This window comes from Drosophila serrata, unplaced genomic scaffold (assembly GCF_035046125.1).
Source record: "Drosophila serrata isolate PLE 108 unplaced genomic scaffold, ASM3504612v1 contig_275, whole genome shotgun sequence".
In the NCBI taxonomy this organism is placed as follows: Eukaryota; Metazoa; Arthropoda; class Insecta; order Diptera; family Drosophilidae; genus Drosophila; species Drosophila serrata.
Genome location: NW_028257173.1, coordinates 2,159,371 through 2,179,383, shown reverse-complemented (window position 1 = coordinate 2,179,383; position 20,013 = coordinate 2,159,371). Strand labels below are relative to the sequence as shown.

At 38.2% G+C, this 20,013-nt stretch overlaps 1 pseudogene; it reads left to right on the top strand.

Moving 5' to 3' along the window:
- The first annotated feature begins 4,303 nt into the window (after positions 1 to 4,303).
- On the top strand, positions 4,304 to 4,810 carry LOC147643398 (putative gustatory receptor 36a pseudogene; annotated as a pseudogene).
- Positions 4,811 to 20,013: the final 15,203 nt, after the last annotated feature.

Here is a 20,013-nt window from a genome sequence, read left to right as displayed (position 1 = left end):
CTCTTTGCCAAACTTAAATTTCGTTCTGGTTTTTCGCCAGAATGACACTTGAAATGTTTGTGAAAAACATTTAAAAAATTCATAATATGGACTGTAATTAATTAAGTAATTAATTTATTAAGGGATTCTGACATGTTAATTGTGTTATGGTCATAATTTTTCCCACACATCCTCTGGCTCTTCCTCACCATTTCCGTTTCCGGTTCGACTCTTTCCTTCTGTCGTCGCCGCTGTTTCTAATTGTCTCAATTTAAGCAGCAGCACACAAATAGTTTCAATTAGGCGCAGTGCACATTGCCTTGACGATTACTTCACAGCTCCTCAAACCCTCCTACCCCAGGGAATCCTGAAATCCTGGATCCCCATTCCACACGCCCCGCCCAATTCCCCCACATATTTGCGTATGCAAATTTTTCCAGCTATTTGCTGTGAAATTATGCCAGTCGCTGTCGACGCGCATACGCGGCTAATAAAATACGCAACAAACTACGCGATGCCTGAGTGATGAGGCAGCCAAGCGTTTGCCATAATTTATGTTGCGGTAAACCCACAGACGCCCGGCTCGCTTTTCCGCCCGATTTTCCACCACCCAACCTGACCCGCTTTACCTTTTGCCCGCTGGCTGTGGGGCTGTTTATATTGCTTATTTAATATGTGCACGGCTGCCTGGATCAGCGCACCAACAATGGGGTTTCATTGAGTTATGCCGCTCATTTGGAGCGTCAGCAGTCGTCGGCTATATAGAGCCCCGGTCGTAGTCACAGCCATAACAATGAGCTCATTTCCCCCGATTTCACCGACATCCCGGCCAGGCCAGACCTCATACCACCTTCCCCTTAAATAGTGGCGCGTGTCAATTTAGCGCTTGGATGTGACATACTGCGATCCCACTGAGCAGCTGCTCGGCTTCAAGCTAATATTAGTTTTCGTGGTTTTACCCGATTTTTCATTATCCCAGAATAACTGCAAATAATTTTCATTTGGTTGAATTTGGTTGAAAACTTTGAGAGGATTCTAAAGATCTCATTATAGTATTTAAAAAAAAAAGAAAGGGAAATATCTTCCAAAAGCCGAAGTTTAAATACTTTACAGTTTTTAAGGGAGTTCTACGATATTTTCGTAATTTTTATTGGATATTGTTTTCGACAAATCAAAAGTTTTAAAAACTCATAACTTAGTCAAAAGAACTCATTTTTAAAAGGCTAACAAATCTGCATACTCCATTAGAAATTAAAATGTAACCCTTATCTATGTTTTGATAAATTGAAAAAAAATGTCGACATTTTTTTTCCAATCGGACATGGTTATATAATTTATAGGACGGAAATGACTCCTTCACTGCATTTTAAGCTTGATTCTAATTTAGTACCCTGCAAGGGTATAATAAAATTACCAAAACACTTATAATCGGCCTTTTATATATGAAGAACTATTTTCATAACTTCCCTACTTCCAGAGCAAGGTTTAAGATATTTTCGAAACATTACCTTTAGTCTTCAATAATTTTCTTAAAACTACAGGAATGTTCCTTGGAATGCAATAAACTTAGCCTGAAATTTGCTGTTTTGTTTTCCCTTAAATTTTAATACTTTTTACACCAGTGCGTATACGTATTTTTGTTGGTCTGCATGAAATGAAAAAATATAGCATACTTTTGAGCTGAACTTAGACCGAAAGCACTGCTTGAAGTGCAATTATTTTTTGGCTGTTCTGAGAAGACATTCAAAATTCCCATTCTAACGACTTTTTTCAAATTTGAATTTTACCATTTATAGTAGTCTAAAAAAAATTACGTATACGCACTGGCGCAAATAGTATTTGATCATAACTCAGCCAAAAAAGCATTAATTTTAATTCGAAAAACTGTTCTGTTTTAGGTCTTATAAGGTTAATAAATCTGCATACTGAAATTCAAAGTGAAATTATACATTTTATCAATTTTTAAAAATTTTAATTATGTCACCCCTTATATATTTTTTGAAAAATCACAAAAAAAAATTAAAAAATTTAATTTCGCACCGGACATATTTAGACCGAATTAGATTTTTCATGCTGATCAAGAATATATATGATTTATAGGGTCAAAAATGACTCCTTCATTGATTTACAAGCTTTTGCCTATAATTGTAATACTCTTTCTAGTGTATAAATATGTGTTCATGGTTCTTTATTAACCAAACAATATATGCATTTCCTTGTGGAATGTCTCATAAAATATATTCATATTCTTTTCACATTTTTTGTATATCGTTTGCAAAAGAATAAATCTAAATAGAGCGAAGTTCATGCAGCGGCAACAACTTTTGGCGAGAAAACCTTGCAGAGCTATAACCCCTTTTTTATTCCTATCACTGCTTTTTAACAAAAGTTTTTTAACAACTTTTGTCCGGTTCCATCAATGGATGCTCCTTATCAAACATTTACAGCCATTTCTATGGCAACCCAAGACGCTGGAAAGAAATTTAAACATTGCGTAGGAAATACCAAAGACTGTGAAAAATAATCAAGGCACTCGTTATACAAGAAAATGTATTGTTCTTAGAAATGTTACAATATTTTCCCTTTTAATGTATTTTATATAAGAAATATTTTACTAAAAAGAATAGAATTTTAAACTTTAATTTAAAAGTATTGGTAAAATATTATTTTCCATGTGCTTTAGTTACCTTCCCCATCATATGACGTGGCAACACGCAGCCTAACTGGCTGGCAAGCGACATTTGCCAAGCCCAGTTCACTTGAGTTCAGTAAGTTCGGTTCGAGTTCGGGTTTACTTCATTTTTCATTCATTCAAAGTGCAACAGCAACAGACGCAGTCTGCAGCAATGCAGCTGATGTTCCCAGAGTCCTTATAAGGACTATTTTGAATACCCTTACTAATAAAAGAGTATAAAAGTCAATATAATTACAGCTTGGAAATTGAATTAATCAACTGCACATCGGCAAGGTTTCTTAGAAAGATTAATGGGAACATAAAGAAGATTAATTAGATTATCCAAAATTTAATTATACTTTTATTAAGTTTATCTATCCATGTAAGGGAATTAAATTCTTCGGCCAGGCTTTTGATAGTCCTTTCTTCTTATTTAGCTGCATCCTAGTCTTCCTACTCCTCGTTGCCTTTTGTGGCGGTGCTGCTTTTCATATAACAACAATATTTTATGCTCAGCTGTCTGGCTTTTTATGCATTTGCCCGGCTGCCTATGTGAAAAATTACAAAAAGCCAGCAAGTAGTGGCCAAGTGGCGGAAGGGAGGGGGTCAGAGTGCACAAGGAGAGGCCTGGGAAAATCGGGCGACCGGCAGAAAGAAGGAAGGAAAAGTGGGAAAAGTGGCCACAGCCACAGAGAGACGGCGTCTAGGGCCAAGTGTTTGCCATGCACTTGACTGTGTTATTTTTGCCTCCTGTCCAGACCCGACGCATAAATCAACCTGCTGCAAACACACACACACAATCCCGCGCCCAAGGAGCGGATATATCCCTGCCCATGGACGAGGGGTAACCCAATGACAGGAGATCGGGAACCGGGATAACTATTAAAGCAAGTGGTGGCCCTTAAAGATGAGTCCCCACATTCCGGATGCGACAAATTTTATTGAACATCTGCTCAATGATGCACCTCAAAGTGGTGCTAAAATTATGGGGGATAGTCTGGAGAAAAATATAGAGAAACGTTATAAGTCCACTTTATGATCATATAACCTCATGATAAACTAATTTGGAAAACATCCTCATATCATTTACTTTATTGATTTATTGATTTTTTGGTCTTTATAAATGCACACTTATCTCAACATATACTTTTTCAAAGTCACCGCCATCATTTGTTAGTCTTGACACTTGATTTAATCAAGAGATCTTTGGTAGTATGGAGCTGGGACTCTTTCCAACTAAACTAAATACAATTTCCTAGAGGAAGTCAGTACTTAAAAAATGTTCGACTGGGCTGGTTTGCTGTTTCGATTAATCTACTATTATGGCCTCGCGATTGGAGTTAGTAACTTTGAAGTCGACTGGCGGACGGGATGTGTATTCACAAGCACTTGGAGTACTCTCTATGCAATGGCAATCAATGTCACCATTGTGACAATTTTTTGCTTAGGATTGATCCATAAGCCAACATATTTTTTAAATTTGGAAAAACTGAACAAGCTATACAGATGTGTCTTAATCGTTCTCACTATTCTAAGGATCTCTGCGGGTTGGCATAAATATGTTCAGTATTTTTACGCTTAATATATATTTTGTACAATTTTTAAGGGTTTATCATTCTACTCAACAATTGGCGCCGCCAGTCCGAAATAATGAACGTGGTCAGAAATGCTATCAGAATTTTTCAGTCCAGGCCTCAGATTATAAGGATATCCCGACGGTGGATGCTTTTCAAGTTCCTCAATACTCTTTTACTAGACTTTGCCCAACTTTTAATTGCCTTGGTTTCCATCGATTTTGAAAAGGATTTCTCTACAATATTTTTGCAGTTTTGGATATCTGCCATCATTAATCTGGCCACAACGCAGTATTTTCAGGTGATGTTGTGCGTTCGGGCACAATATCACCTGCTTAACGCAGAGCTAAAAAAGGTGATCGAGGAAAGCATGAATCTAAGTTACAATCCCTCCCGAAAAGGAGCCTTCATGACCAGATGCTGTGACCTGGCTGATCAGCTGGAGAATATAGCCAAGCTCCAGAGTCAGCTGAACTCGATTGTGGTCCAGTTGGATGCGATATTTGGAATACAAAAGTTGTTTTATACTGCTGTTACTACGTATCCGCACTGGTCAAGTGTTACTCAATCTACAACGGCTTGAAGTATGGCCCCAGGGAACTAGGAATGAATTTGATAACTTGTATCCTAGGATATACATGGAGCATATTCTTCCATATGGATGCTATTCAAGCCGCCTTAATAATATTTCAAGTCCAAGATGCTGAGCAAGAGATGATTCAACTCCTTAATGAACGAACATTGTTTGCCTCTGGATTGGATGCTCGGTTGGAGGAGTCTGTATGTTATATAGGAATTACTCTTATCCTTAATCAAATACGATAATCATTTCAGTTTGAGAGCTTCCAACTGCAGCTGATACGAAACCGTTTAAAGGCGAATGTACTTCAGCTATTTCCCACCAATCGCAATTCAACGTGGTCCATGTATGCATCTATTTTATTGCATTTTATATATCTAGTGCAATATGATCTGGAATACTTTAGAAGAAATTAATGCGGGTTTTAAGGAAGCATAAGCTGATACTTTTAAATCCCCGTATGAATCGGATATTAACCTATATTAAATAATCAAAAAAACATTTTAGTTATCTGCTTTTGAAAAATCGTTATGACTTGGAAGACCTACAAAATGGCAAAAGAAAATAATAAAAATTAAATAAATTCATAATAACTTTAGACAATTTAGTAGAGTACATTTTACAGAATAAAACAGAACCGCAAGTCACAGAAATTCTGTTTAAATTTTCACAAAAGGAATATTCTCCCTCCTCGTCATTCCTTCATATTTATTGCACATACAAGAAACTTCTGGCCATTAAAAAAGTGGAAGTTTTCCCCACTCACTTTGGTTAACTTCCTCCGATTCTTTGGCGACGTTTATCTTTGCAAGATGAAAACATGAAATGGGTTTGGTTTAATTAGCCCACAAAACCCAAAACAAAACAAATGCTTGCCGGATAACTCAGGACAACTTGTGCACTATCTATCTTCATTACCTTTTCCCGGCATCCATAAAGATATGTGCTAATTTCGTGTATGTGTGCTTCTTGCTGTTTTAATTGGGACAAAGCCAAAACTTAAGCGCTGATAAAACTATAATCAACAAGCCCAGGTTTCCGCTTCCAGGCGAAATTCAATGACAGTTGCCAAGGCCAGGACGTCCCTTACCCATTTTCTCTGCCAACGCGTTATTCGTTTAATGCGGTCATTATATGAAGTCCTCCATTCCGGGGATCCGCTTTGTAAGTCTATCTCATATGACTGTTGTCCCTGACAACCAGGAGCAGGACTCGTGTACATGAAGCTGAGTTTAACAGTGAAAGAAAAATATGTTCGGCAAATTCAGAACACAAAACAGAATTTACATAGATTTTAATAGAATTTAATAATTTAATAATTAATTGACCATACTAAGATAAGAAAAAAATGTTAGTAAATGCTCAGAGTTTACGCACATTTTTATACTCTTGCCAGGGTATTAAAATTATAATCAGGAGCTTGAAACGCAGTGAAGGAGTCATTTCCAATCTTATAAATCATAGATATTATTAATCAGCATCAACAGTCGAGCCGATCACTCTCTCTCTCTCTCTCTCTGCCTCTATATTTTTCGATAGGTCTAGCACTCTCTAACTCTCCCTTACTCTCCTTAATCCCACTTACTCCCACTTTTTCTGGCTGCTTATCTCTGGGGGTGCCTCTTTCTCCCGCGCTCTCACTTTCTCTACTCTCTTTGCTCTGTGACTATAAATAGAGCCGCTGCTGTCGGGCTGATCTCAGTCTGTCCGTGGCCTCCCACCTGTTAACATCGTGAGTGATAGTGAAAGTGATTGCTCTTCGATCCCAAAAGTATGACGTGGCCAATGCAATACAACTGGATAAACAAGATGATACGACGAAAAGCCTAACGGAAGTCGCTAGGAATAGGTAGCTATGCTTTTATGCTTTTATTTTCCAATTAAATCCCTTATTGCCATGGATCACAATAATTAATTTTAAAAGTATTATTAAAAAGTTTTCTTTAGGTAAATAACCTAATTAAACTATAACTTATTCTTTCATACCCTAACTAGTTTTCCCCCTATTAAAAAAAATGTTCGAAATTGTTGTTTAATTATAATTGGCAAAAATTTTAATTTTCTTAAATTTTAAATTGATTATGCAGATTTATTAATCCAATAAAAACTAGCATAGGAACGGTTTCCGATTTAAAATTTAACCGTTTTTGAGTTATGAGTTTTTTAAAATTTGAATGTCGAAATATTTTTCATATAAAAATGTATGCGATCCCATATAATTTTACAAAAGCTTTTTAGGTTTTTCTATGAGTTTTAATTTCCCCTATTCTATTATTTAATTCTTTTTTTTTTTTGGCCTTTAACATTTCTTGTAGTGTAGCGACTGAGAAATATTTTTAGTTAATGATAATCTTAGCATCAGCATGACCATGAACAGCACCCATCGTTTCTATCTTGGATTTGCATTATTTTTCCAGCAATTTTCGCTCTTTTATGGCATTTATAATGACAGTTTGAAATTTGATGTGCTCGAATTTCAGTGTAATGTTGGTAGGTGTCCTTGAGCTAAATGAGGTTTAGCGCGTTATTATTTTCAGCTAAAATTTTGGTGATAAACGAAAGAATAAAGGTGTAAGTTCTTGGCAAATATGAAGCGGGTTATAAATATATCCGAGATCATGTAGTAAAATCTTAATTTATGGTTGGGATTTTAAAATGATTGTTTAATAAAAGTTGGATAGGGAATGTATATACATTTATATCATTACAAATTTTATTATATTTTAATACATATTACTTAACCGACTAATAAGGATTTGATTTATTTATTTTCACCATTTTGTGGCATTACTGAAATCCCTTGGCCACTTGTTTAATTTTGTGCTCAGCATTTCGCTTAATGCGTTTACACAATAACCATGCGTTCTCAGTGTCGACACTCCTTTCGTCCTTTTCCTAACGTCCTGCTAATGGCCTTATAATTACTGTCCACGTCCGACGAAAGCCAGCAGCGACGAGAGGCGGAAAAGAATTGGCCAAAAAGACCAAAGTTAACAAGAAACAGAAGAAAAATAAAAGCAAAATTTCGCTGCGTAAAATTGCAGCGGGTTTCATGAAATGCTCAAATTATGTACTTGATAGCAGTACTATGTCCTTCGCCTTTTGCTTTTTCTTTCTTGTTCAGTTTTTCCTTTATTTTTCTTATTTTTTTTTTTTATTTTCCTTTAAGTGTTGGCAAGCTTCAAAAAGTTGCTGTCGCGGACAGCCTTGGCTTGGCCTGAACAGAGCTCCTTTTCAACAGGAGAAGTGCGTTTCAGACCGCTTTTTTAGAAGGGAAGTACTAATACCAGAGTGCTACATGAAAGCTTAATAACTAGCATACATTTATCAAGTACAATTTTTTTATTTATAATAATCGCAAAGAAATATAATAATTGCCTTCATCTTTTGGTGATAATTGTAGAACCAACTAAATATATTGGAAATAAAAATGCTCTCAAAAGAATATAGAAGACCCAGCTGTAGAATACCTATAAAATATTAAAAAGATAGAGCTACGGAAGACGCATCATCATCAGGCAGAGGCACCGATGTCCTTTGAGTCCCATATAAAATACGCAGCTGCACAGCAAGGCCGCGCCCGAAGCTCGCCTTTATATGGCTTATATATGCAGGGGGGGACGGGATTTGGTGTCAGAAAATGGGCGTGGCACGTTCCCCCAAGAGCTGGCCACAACTCTCAAATAAGAAAAATGACTTTCGCCAGCATGTGGCTCCAGTGAAAAGATAGATGCGAAGCCGGACGAGGATGAAAAATGCAGCTGCTGAAAATTTTCACGCATGCAAAATGCAAAAAAGAAATAGAAGAGTAACTGACAAGTGTCGATATAATGCTAAAATGCAGTACAGTACAAAATATTGCATTCCAAAAATATTTCTGGAAAGGTATTAGAACATGGTAATCATATCAAAAGAATATAAACAAAACTTGATTTATATTTATTATTATAACTAGCATACAAATCGTGTGACATTCATGAACTGCACCTTCTCTAAAAACAAGGACAAGTCTTTCGGCTTTAAGCGATTGGAGCTCTTGAAGAGCGCAGTGGAGCCCGGCTAATGCAGATGACTCCTCGATGTTCACTCTAGCTGGGTTATCGTATTTTTCGAAGGACTATCTTGGGGCGGGAGAAGGAATCAGGGGACGATGGTTAGTGGCGCCTCAAGTTGCGACCAAGTTGACTGCACGGTTAGTTGGGTCTGTGTGGAGCGGAGCGTCTCCAGTGTCATTTTGAATTTGTAACAACATGCGCACACGACAATTTGCATTTCCGCTTGCCAATGGGGTAGTTTTTCAACCAACTCAAAACCAAACCAAAAAAAAAAAAAGCATTTGCCCGGGTTCCTTGGGGAGAATTTCATTTCACTTTGTGTGCATACATATATTCCTGCCCGGCACGGACCTTTAAAGATGCAACGGAGTTTCCCAAATGCCAGTAGCACCAGCAGCATAAAACTAGAACCAAAAAAATAAAGAAAAAACAAAGAAAACCCAGCAAATTGACAAACAAAGATTCACTGAAGCCGAAAAGGAAAAACAACATGCAAACAAACACATAGACATAGCCAGCCAGGACCTCAAGCTTAGCCCGATTTACACTGGCAACAAGGGGATAATACTTGATAAATTTCTTATGGAAAGCTGTTTACTTAAAATTATTCCTGTATGGTTACAGATGGATTTATTAGTCAAAGTATTTTTCCTTCATTTCGAATGTTACGTATACGTTATAAAATTCCCTAGCAAATTAATATAAAGAAGTCTTTAAAATTTTGTGCAAGATTAAAATGCTTTAGTAATTGCCAATTGAAAATGTAAAACTTACTCAAACTTAAAGCACACAATAATTATTAATTTCTCTTAATAATTTAAGTTTTCAATCATTTTCCTAGACTTCTCGATCATAATATTTCTCTCAGTGCCCTTTTGGGCAGTTTATAATTGAACTGTGGCCCAGTCGAGCGAATCGAATGGCCAAACGGCTGCCTGGCTATACGAAAATAATGAAAATGCAACTTAATTTCTTACCCAAAATGCAGGACACATTCAGCAAACACACACAACACTCACGCACATTACGAACTGCAGCAGGAACAGGAGCAGTAGCATTGGTATCCCTGCCAGTTGTGACAATTTTTGGTGCAGATGGATACTCGGTGTGCCCTTTATCCTGTTCCCCCTCCCTCCCCCTCAAAAACCACACCACAACCATGTCTCTTTGTGGTTCGGTGTGCATCAATAAAATGTTGGCATAAAAGCTTTGAGTTCGGAACATAAACTGGGCGCACGTTGCGTATGCTTAATGCGTGTGCATAGGAGAGATGGTTGAAAATCGAAATCCGTTGTAACAGTGGAAGAAATTAATGCAATGAATGAAATTAAATTAAAGCAATGAATGTGCGTTAATCCTTTAGGTAAAACTAGACTCCTTAGTATCAAACATTGCCTCGACCTTATCCAATTAGGCTTGACAGTGTTACGATATATTCCTGCAATCGCTGCAATCTGCAAGTACATAATCACTGCTATCAGTAGCCTTTGCATTGACGACGACATTCCTCTCACATTCCCCTTGACTCCATACCCGTGGGCATCTACTCATCAGGAACGCTTTTGACAAAGGAATGGGGTGGGGTATGGGTGTGGGGCGTTACCCGGTAACCCTGGCAATGGGCACAATGGACACTAACTAACTGGCATGTCTGATTTGAATGTAATGGGTCCGTTTCTCCCCTTTGTCCCTCCCCTTTTCACCTTTGAACTACGCTGGAAAATCAAATGCAACCTCAAACCAAATGGAGAGACACAAAAAAAAAAGAAATGAATCGAGACCTGCAACAATTTGCGGCTTTTTCGGTGAGGCGGAGCCAGGCACTCTCTACGCATAGTTTTTCGTTACCAATTTGAGGACCTCAATCAGTTTTTGTGCCGTTTGAGTTTGAATTTGATTTGTAGCCGCTGCTGTTGTTGTTTCATTCAGTGTGCGTCCTTTATGGCTGCTTATTGGTTTCATTTTCATGTGGTGGCACAGGTGGGTCGAGCAGGTGAGTTGAGGGGGCCAAACCAAACCAAACACAAAAAAAAAACATTTTATGAGCTTGTTATTGTCGTAGTCGTCGTCGGCCACGCCTTTTGTGTAGTCCATAAAGTTGGCTTTTATTGCTTTGTCGTTGGCGCTGTTTTTGGCCAACTCCTAATTGGAAGTTCTAAATTTCATTGTTTGGCTTTTAAGCTTCAATTGTTTGCGGTTCGACTGGCCATAAATATTGAGTGCCATCGGTCTCCGGAGTTGTGACCTTTTCTATCCATTCCCCACATGCATGGCCCGTGTGTTGAGGTCAATCATCATTCAAACCGAGCGTCTGGCCAATAAAGGTTTTCCAAATGGCCAAACTGAAGAAATGAGGCTACTTAGGGTAACAAAGGAACAAAAAATGGTAGTTTAAGCATTGAATATAAATTATTATCCCACAGCAAATGTACCTCTCAATGTAAATCAATGACCTCTTCTTAACAATCTTTTTATCAGCAAATTGAGAGTTTGAAAAGCAAGCAGCAGCCTAATTAAATGTACTTAATAATTTCTTAAACAAAGTATCAATAAACCTCTTTTTAAATTCATTCAAATGTATTTTGTAAAGTTTACTAGATATTTCCAAGAAATCTCTCACAAAAGCATCAAGTTTAAGAACAATTTAAAATTTCACAAGGCATTATTTTCAATAATGTGAAATCCAAAACCAATTCCATTTTCCCTTTTGGTTTTTCTCGCTTTCAAGGGGGAGCATTTACCAATTTGGCTGGCTAATGTAAATCAATGACCTCTTATTAAAAACTTTGAGACCCACAAATTGTCTGGCACGCTAAACTTTTGAACTTCTTGTCCAGCTCTAAGTCCTTATAGAAACCGAGCGAGGGAAGTAGGAACGAACCTCTTTGGCGCACAATGGAATGCTTTTTGCTATTAGCGCACAAAAGTCAACAAACATGCAGGGAGCCAAGACGTCCAATCCAGTGCCCACTTAGAAATAAGAAGGAAATCTAGGAAAAGAAAAAGTTCCCAAGAGGCTAAGTATTAGAACTTTGGAATACCTTGCCCGGAGAAAATAATAAATATACATTTCTGAAAATAAATAGAAAGAAAAAGGTCAAAGAATAATTTAAATAAAACATAGTTCATAAATTAATAAATTCATTTAACTATAAAAATATGATTTAAAGAATTCTACTCACACAATCCCAATATACCCATCTTAACCCATCGAATCCTGGCATATAAGAAGGCAAATCCTGGCGAGTAATGCCAAGAAAACTTTTCAATTTGTAGGCAGAGGAAAATCGCAGCAGGAGAGGATGGGGCGAAGAAAAAAGCAGTGGGCATTGGAAAACCATCGTTGGCTCTTGATTCGTGGGCGATGGGAAAAATGTGCGCAGCCACTTGGAGTCGGACTTCCGAGTCTGGATTTGTGGGCACGCAAATTCTGTTTGCCCGAGTGTAATTTCTTAAGTAAAAGGTAAACACTTTGCGAGCTGTAACTGTAAGTGTGGTTACAGTGGTGCGCTCGATGCAAATGACAGGAGCGGGTGGTTGAAAACCCACCCACCCACGGAAGTGGTGACGTCAAAAGCACTCCCACACCACCCGCTGGCACTCGTGTTGGCCACAGATACTCTTTGTTTGCAGTTCGATTTAAGTGCAAAAAATTGAGGCAAATAAAATGTAAGAAGGAAGTGTGAAGGAAATGGAAAATTGGGAAAAACATTTGCACCATTAATTGCACATGAAATCGAATTAAACTATTGAAATATGTGTGGTCATATCTTTATTAAATCCTTGAATTTTCCTCATTCATTTCATTTAATTTCGGAATTCTGTATATATTATTACCTGGCAACGTTTTATTTACAATTTAGTTCCTCTATACGCATACAGTTTAACATCTATTATTTTACCTATTAAATGACTTTATTGTGTCAAATTTATCGTGCAACTTACGTTGCAATTTCTGCTATTTATGCATTGATCAGAAACTTGTTTACCTTGTAAGCTGAACTGCAAACACTTTGGCATAAACAAGAACAACAAACTGCCAGCAGCATGATTACAACAAACGAATCGAGATGAGATAGACACACACCACACACACACACACACACCCAGATGCACAAACACAAATAAAAGCAGCAACAGCAGAAGATACACTCATTTTACATAGATTTATGTTGTATGCCTCACTTAAATATACAAGATTCAATGAATTTTCAATTAACTTTGATTGGCACTTTTCCTTAGATGTATGTTACACCTATGCAGAACACACACACACACCGTCCACAGGATAACTTACTGGTGTGTTGGCTGCTTGTGGTCGTCCTGGCAGACTGACGAAGGGCGCTCACATGGATCTGGGTATGAGTAGGAAACGGGAATGGTCCGAACCAAAGCAAAACGAATCGAAACCAAGGACTAGACGACACTGCAGACGAGGGAATTAAAGTGTATACATGTCCAAATGATGGACTGACTGCTTTCACTTGGGTGTTTTGGTCAAAAATCTTAGGAAAACTGTCAAAGTTGATGTTGAATACACCAAAAATAACATTTAATTGATTTAATTAATTTATTTAAGCAAAATAATATTAAAGAAATTAGAATTGAAATTGGAATTATTTATGTTTACAAAGTGTTTACCCTTGCAAGAGAATAATTTTAATGCATTTTTGGCTTACATATGAGTTTTTAAAAAATTTATTTGTCGAAAATATTTTCATAGAAAAATAACGATAAAATTCAACTTCCCGAAGCTTGTTTCCTTTCTTGTATTTATTTTTATTTACATAGCGATGCACGATTTATTTTATCCTTTACCTGTTTTTACATATTTTATTAGCTTTTTCATATTTAATAATAAAACAAACATTTGCATATTTTGTTTAAGTGGATCCCAGAGCGAAAAACCAGTTTTAGCAATCATGGCATTTGATTCTATCCATGGCTTCGGTAAGGCCGCATCAGCAAGCCATGTCAAACTTGAAAACAAACACACACGCATATAAAAATAAACAAACAACAAACCGGCAAATAGGTAAGTAATTTATATATATATCCAAAATATTATTGTTACAAAAATTTGCCAAGCTTACATATCAAAATAAAATAATAATATGCAGAAATAAGCAAATGACAACCATACCAAAATTCGAAACCATATTAAAGCTTAAACTAAAGACTCGTTTTGTGGTAAATTGATTGAATTTCTCGTGTTTGTATTTTTCCCAATGCTAAACCTTTATCCAGAGTTGACTTAACCTGCCATTTGCAGAGCATAAAATATCATTGGTTATTTCCATAGTTTGCAGGTAGGGCAAAAATTTAAGTAAACAATTTAGTAAAGAGTTAAGGTGGTCAGACACATTTTGAGTAGCGTGAAATTGATTGCACACCTTAAGGTTGAAATTATTACATAAATGCAACACATGTAATTTCAGGGACACTAAATCTAGAGCCCTTTATTCTTTAGATACCTCCTAAAAAAACGTCATCTCTCTTTTTCTATTCAGTTTGAAAATTGGAACTCTTCTCCATCCAATGTTTTAATTAATCCCAGGCAGCTCACAAAAACACACATATGCCCATGGTTTCAAAAACAAAAGAGGCCAGGCGTATGCTGCAAAAAAAGACCTGCCTGCGTTGCTACTCAATTTTACGCTTCAAGTTCAGCTAAAAAAAAATCGAGAAAAATCAGCTGCAGCAGCAAATATTAGGCTCACAAATGCCAGCAATCAAAATGCAAAGCTCTAAATAGAAAAAATGAATAAAAAATAGAGGAAAAAACGAGAGGTAGAGAGGGTTGAGAGTCACTAACAAACAAACTACGACACGCTTGGCAAAAGGCTTATTAAAAACGCATAAAAGAAAACGGCACGTTTACAAAGCAGGCTCACACGCAAACACATACACACACACACACACACCCACATACGGGCAGGACACACTCACACACACACACACGGTCCCTGCACACACACATATGCATGAGGCACTCGGGCGCATAAATCCGCGCTAAATGAGTTTAACACTTGGCTTAATAGTTTGGTTTTATGAAAAGCACAAAAAAAGAGTAAGAAAAACCAGCGGCAAAAGGAGGCAAACACAAAAAAAAACAAGAGGCAAAAATAACACGACCATGGAAAGCAATGCAAAAAAAAAGCAGGTTCCATAGCATACTTTTATGCGCAATAGAAAACTTGCAAATCGCTTTTTGTTTTCATTGCAGAGCCGAGGCTGGAACAGGCTAAAAGGGAGGGGCGCCCACGAGAGGCTGGGCAAAGGACTCTAAGCCAGCCGCCTTTGAGCCTTTAGCCCGGCTTAGTTTGTGTGCCGTTTTTTTTTTTTTCTATTTTTTGTTTTTATTTCTATTAGCAGACTGGCTTGGTCCACTCGCCAAATGAAAAGTGGAAAGTGTGTGGGTGGGATTTTATTCTTCGTGCATCGTTGCAAAAATATATATATGTGTATGTATATACGACTCTTTTTCAATGAACATGGCATAAAAATCGCAGTTAGTTTGGCTAAAATGGCAACCAACAACAATTGGTCCGTGACAAACGAATGCAAATGGACCAACAATGGGAACTGATTAGGTTTGGATTTAGTTTAGGGGTATATACTTTTTGTCATATCTGCAGTGTCCTCTTTTAGAAAGTTGTAACACCGGCTTTGATTTAATGATATTGTTTAATACATTTAACTGGTAACTTGTAACTTAATTCAATCTTAATTTAACACAACGTGGTTATCTTAATTTAGAACGTCCAAGCAAAACGAGATTCTGGCGGCGAATGCCTTTGCGAGGAGATGCCAGACTTATCTGCAATCGATTACTCCCTTTCAGTATATTCTATCGAAGGGAATCAGAGACTTAGTATGTGAGTCCGCTTCTGGTAACTTTAGCCACCCTACCAACACTACCGGATCCCACATTCGGCCTTCCTGATGCTTGATTCGACCCGAATGGTTTCATATACTCTGCAACTGTCTTAGTCCTATATGGCCCTTCTCCTTGCCCTATTCTCTCCACGTCGTAACGTCCGTGATTATTGACCTTGACTACTTTGTATGGTCCTAAATATTTTCCTTTCAACTTCAAGCCTGTCCCGTATTGGGTGCGTTTAATAGCAACTAAATCATTCAACTCAAACTTACGTTCTACCTTTCTTTTAGAGTCGAATGCCCTTTTATTTTTTGTTTGAATATCCTGAATATTCTGCCTTGCTATCTCTCGTAGCTTTTCCCTTTCATCCTGTAGCTCAGAAATCAGACAATCTCCGATAAGTTCTTTCAATTCCTGATTACTTGAAACACGCATATCCAATCCAGTTAGCAATTTGAACGGGGCGACTTTCGTGCTCCTCGGCTCAGTGTTGTTAATCGCCTGTTGCACTCTGCCTACCTGCTTATACCAGCACCCTGGATTTTCCTGGCTCAGTTTCGATAGCAGCGGGACCACTATCTGATGCATACGCTCTACCTGTCCGTTACCCCTGGGAACTCCTGTCGCGATTAGCAAGTGCTGTATTTTCTCCTTTTCGCAATACTCCTTAAACAGGTGTGAAATGAATGGGTTACCGAAAAGAACTGATTGGCGCTCCAAACAACTCAAAACTTCTTCAACCCCAGTGCTCCGTGTAGGGTATAACCATACATACTTTGAGAAAGCATCAACTATGACGAGAATGTGGTTATAGCGCTTCTTAGTTACTTCCATCGGGCCAACATGGTCAATATGGTATGTAACCAACGGCTTGTCCCCTTTGTCTATCGGAGTTAAAAACCCTTCCTGCTTTCCAGCTTTTGTATTCACTAAAATGCACTCTACACAGCTCTCAACAATCTTCGCTATCTTCTCTCTCACCTTGGGAATGAAATAAGACTTCTCGACCAATTCTTGCGTCTTTTTTGATGAAAAGTGTCCTTGCTTGTGGGCGTTTCGTATGATTTCGTCTTCCATAAGCGATGGAACTACAAGCAACTCCCTATTCGGATCTTTGAATAAGATTCCATTTGATATATAGAAATCTTCATACTCTTTCGTTTCGACAACACTCTTCACGGCCTTGGTCCAATCATCTGATAGCTGAGCTGCTCGCAAACGGTGTATTAAGCTATCTGTCACAACGAAACAAAATCACCCTGCTCAACGCATCTACATGTCTCATCTTATTACCTGACCTATGTTCAATTTCATAGTCGAAGTCTTGAAGGTACATTGCCCAACGCGAAACCCTGAGCGGAATCTCTTTCTTTCTCATAGTCATGGCAAACGCATTGCAGTCTGTGACTATTTTAAATCTTTTTCCAAGAACGTAGACTCGCCACTTAACCAAAGCTCCAATAACTGCAAGCACTTCCAGTTCATAAGAATGGTACTTCTCTTCGCACGGCTTGGTCTTCCGACTCATATAGAAAATTGGGTGCCACAAGCTATCTTCCTTGTCACGCTGAAGCAACACAGCTCCGAATCCAAATTTTGAAGCGTCAGTATGAATTTCCGTTTCGAGTGAAGGGTCATACAACTTAAGAACAGGCCCATTGATTAGCGCTGTTTTTAATTTATCGAACGCTTCTACTTGCTTTTCTTTGAACTCAAACTTAGCTTCTTTACGTAACAGATCGGACAATGGCTTAGCAATCACAGCGTAATTTTCTACGAACCTTCTGAAATACGAAGTCAAACCTAAGAACCTTTGGATTCCCTTTTTATCTCGTGGGATCGGAAAATTTGCAACCGCTCTTGTTTTCTCTTCACCTGGTTTTATTGTTCCCAACTCCACGATATATCCTAGGAAATTTACTCTGTCCTTCAACATCTGACACTTGCTCCAATTTATACGGAAACCACTTTCTTCTGCCACTTTCAATACTCGCTTTAATTTCTCCAAGCCCTGTTCTACACTTTTGCTGGCAATGATCACATCGTCCATGTATACTACTGCATCATCGTTTCTTATCGCCTCTCGAAGAACAGCCATTATAAACCTGGTAAACACTGCTGGAGAATTTGTGATACCGAAAGGTACAAACATGAACTCATACTGCCCATTCATGGTTACAAATGATGTGTACTTTTGAGATTCTGGAGACACAGGAACATGAAAGAATCCATTTGTCAAATCCAAAGTTGTGAAAACCTCTCCACCTTGAACTTTTTCTAAAACGCAATCCATGTGTGCTGTTGGGAAATTATCTCTGACAATCTTTTCGTTCAGTTTCCGTGTAATCGCAGCATAAACGCTTCTTCCCATTCTTTTTATCTACCAAAACAATTGGTGAAGCAAACTCTGACGTACTTGGTTTGATTATTTTTTCCCTAAGCCATTCCTCCACTTGATCATCTACAATCTTTTGATCACAATAGGCCAAACGCCTTGGATGTTGAAAAACCGGCAACTCGTCTGTCAGCAAAATTTTCATTTCTACAGGTGAACGATGGTTTTTCATTGGTTTGTAATTTTCCACCAACAACTGTACTTCAACAGCGACATTTTCCTTTAAATGATCCAATTCCAAGCCTGACTTATGATCTTCGGTACTAAACATACAAAGGCTGCCAAATTCGTTCATAAGCTGCATGCAGGAACTTTCCCTTCCCTGAACCTCTGCTGGCTGCACACTTTGAACTCTCTTTGAAAACACGGTTCCTTTCTTTGTGACCATCATATCTACGTTTTCTAAAATTGTAGTGCCTAAAATTGCATCAAACTTCATGTCCTCATCTGGAATCACGTGGAACTCGATCCACATTTCTATGCCATCGATACTAACTGGTGCTTTGAAACTGCCAAAAGTCAGCACCTGACTTTCTCCAATTCCAGTCAAAACTCTTTGCCTGCCAATCAAACTGCCAACGCCTATATCAAGTTTTAAAAATACACACCTACGCATCAAACACAACTCTGCTCCGGTATCTACAAGTCCTTTGAATTCAACATTCGAACAAAATACGGACTTTACTTCTAAACCACAAGATGTATGAGAATGCTTCGGAATTATTTTCTCCGCCTGAACCACGTTAGTTCTTTCTTCCGTTTTGACTTGAGTCCCTACTTTACACTGCGCTGCTCGATGCCCTGGCTGATTACACTTGAAACATTTCGATTGTACTGGACAGTCTCTCTTCATATGAGACGGATCTCCGCACCTAAAACATTTCCTAACCGACTCTGTTGTCTTTTCGTTGACCGACTCTTTAAATACCTTACTGCTTTGGAGAGTGTACTTGTTGTCTGGCTTATACGAGCTTCTTGCCTTCTGGTATGCTTCAATCTGCCACTTCAACTCTTTCAGATTTCTAGCCTGATATAACATCGATTTATTCAATCTAGCATCTGGTATACCTTCTACGAAGTACTCGATTAGACTTTCGTCTTCCAACCGTATAGGCTTAGCTATCTCCATTAGGGCATATAAATACTCCTGTAAAGATTCACTTTTTTGCTGACGACGCTTTCCTAGCCTGCGATGAATCTCGGCTGTAGAAACCTGCACTCCGAACTCTTGTAGGAGAGCTAACTTCAAACTTTCCCAGTCCTTAATGTTTCTCTGGCTACGTACAAACATTTTGGCTGCTCCACATAGTAGCTGTTTTGCATAAACATACTGCTGCAAAGGGCTCCACTCTACGGTAGCAGAACAATCTTCCATCTCCTCAATCCACAAATCTATATTTGGGACACCTGAGCCAGAAAACTGAGAAACACTTCCTTCTACATCTTTCAAAGTAAACCACGATCTATGTTGGGAAACTTGGCCATGTTGGTTGTCTACTCTGTTGTGGTGGGTGGTTGGTGTGGCTACTGTTGACCTAAACTGTACGGGCTCACCCTCTGTCTCTGACTCACCCTCATCCATTAACCCAAAATGAGTTAGCAATCGTTGTTGTAATTCAGCTTTCAATCCGGTTGTATTCAACTGCAGCTCTGACAGCATCCGTCGCAATTCCTCCACTCGCAATGCCAAGATCTCGCTTCTCTCCATTTTACAAAAATATTCTGTTGAAAATTACAGTTAATATGATGACAAAATTGTGTTTTAACTCTAATCTTTCTCGATACAATTGTAAACAAACTAACAGTCCTGCTTTTGCTTCTTCACACATACATACAATCAGACTGTTACATAGCCTGCGACGACCCTGTTTCG